At 28.7% G+C, this 2154-nt stretch overlaps 1 pseudogene; it reads left to right on the plus strand.

Annotated features, from left to right (window-relative positions):
• Positions 1-1014: 1014 nt before the first annotated feature.
• LOC148788418 (dirigent protein 4 pseudogene) lies at positions 1015-1777 on the plus strand (annotated as a pseudogene).
• The last annotated feature ends 377 nt before the right edge of the window (positions 1778-2154 follow it).

The following is a 2154-nucleotide window of genomic DNA, read 5'->3' on the forward strand; positions in this document are numbered from 1 at the left end:
TCCATGTTTATTATTGCTCTATTTGTAAGGGAGTAGTACTCCTTGTTTATGGCTTTACAAGAAATTCTAGGGAGGTAGCACTCCCCACTGTAATTATTTTGTGAATTTTTATATAGAAGGACTGGGGACACCGAAAAGCTCCCCCCACCTCTAGGTAGTTTTGTTAAAAAAAAAATGGAAATCAAGAGAGTACAATCTCCTAATTTTTTTAATTTATTTGAATATTTGTTTAATTTACTTTAATGTTTGTTGTTATTTTTGTTGACAAATGTGTTAAATTTTAAAAAAATTACATTTCATTACATTTAAAAAAGTTTATGCAAATTTATTAAATTTCAGAAATTTTGGAAGGTTTTCTAAAATTTTTTCCGAATTTCTGAAAATTTAAATAATTCTTTCCAAGTTTTTAAAATAACTAAAATTATTTTTAAATTCTATAAAATAAGATTTTTTTTAAATTTCAGAAAAGTTTTTAGATTTCTGCAATTTTTAAAAATTTTGGAAATGTTTTAAAATTACTGAAACTTTTTAAATTCTATAATTTAAAAATAAAATCCAGATTTTTTAAAATTTCTGAAATTTTTTTGAATTTCTATAATTTTATTCAAATTTCAGAAATCTTTGAAGCTTTTCTAAAATTTTTCTGAATTTCTGAAAATTTAAATAACTTTTTCCAATTTTTTAAAATAACTGAATTTTTTTTAAATTCTATAATTTTATAAAAAAAAAAGAAATGTTTTTATATTTTAGAATCTTTTTTGAATTTCTGAAATTTTTTAAAATTACTGAATTTTTTTTTTAAAATGTGTAATTTTAAAAGAAATCCAATTTTTTTAAGATTTCAGAAATATTTTTGAATTTTTGGAATTTTAAAAATATATATGGAATTTTTTAAAATTACAGAATTTCTTTTTAAAATTTGTAATTTTAAAAAGATTGTTTATATGTTCTATGTATTAAATTGATTGTCTATATGTTGTATGTTTTATGAATAAATTGGTTATAAGACAAAATTTTAATTATAGGAAAAAATAACCTTAAAAAAAAGCTTAAAAGAAACTGCTTGATAAAAGCAGAGAAATGGAGAAGGTTGTACTCGTGGCATGGATATTAGTACTTAGCGTATGGACTACACCGGTTCTCTCCAAATACTACTCCGAAAGCCGGCCGTATGAGTCAGTTCAGGAAAAGAGAACTCATCTTCGCTTCTACGTTCATGACATTCTAAGTGGAAACAAACCAAGTGCAGTGCAGATAGCTGGTCCGAACACCACTAAAAAAGAGGACGGGCCGACACCTTTTGGCTCCACATTCGCCATTAATGATCTACTCACGGAAGGGCCTGAGATAACCTCAAAAGTCATTGGCAATGCACGAGGAATATACGTCTCATCGAGCCAGGACAAGGACTTGACTTTGGTCTTGTATATTGATCTTGGTTTTACAAGTGGGAAGTTTAAAGGGAGTTCACTCAGTATGTTTTCCAGGAATCCGATAACGGAGAATCATCGGGAACTGGCTGTGGTTGGAGGGAGAGGGCGGTTCAGGCTGGCCAGGGGGTTTGTTTTGGTCAAGACATATTCCTTGAACACCACTAATGGTGATGCTGTTCTTGAGTACACTGTGGAGGTTGTTCATCCTTGAGGGATTAGGTTTTATTGTATAATGCTGGAAGTTCATGGAAACATTTGTCTTCTTTTCTAACTAATCATGAATCAGGTTTTGAAAAAAAAAGTTTGACCGGTTTGTATATGTGCACAATGGGAACTATATATTTTTAAATAATGACAGCCTTCACAACAATAATAAACTTTTTTACCATAATTTTATGCAATTCACAAAATATAGCTTAATGTAATTTCAGGACAAATTTTGACATTAATGCAAATTTTATGACTTTTACGACATAACATCATTTTATCAATAATCAAATACAATTATGTGTTTTGAATGTTAATTTTTTTTTAAAATTATAGATAATGACTATCAGTGGACGGTTTGGAATTATGTTTTGACCATAGTGAGGAAGTTTGCTAAGGTTTCATGAACATGGGATTTGTATTTAAGAAGAAAAGTCCATGTAGCACGACTCAAGTCGTCTACAATAGTAAGAAAGTAACTACAACTAGTTAGAGAGGGTGAGTGATAAGATCC

Source organism: Sesamum indicum, linkage group LG4 (assembly GCF_026168435.1).
Source record: "Sesamum indicum cultivar Baizhima isolate 11 linkage group LG4, ASM2616843v1, whole genome shotgun sequence".
NCBI lineage: Eukaryota > Viridiplantae > Streptophyta > Magnoliopsida > Lamiales > Pedaliaceae > Sesamum > Sesamum indicum.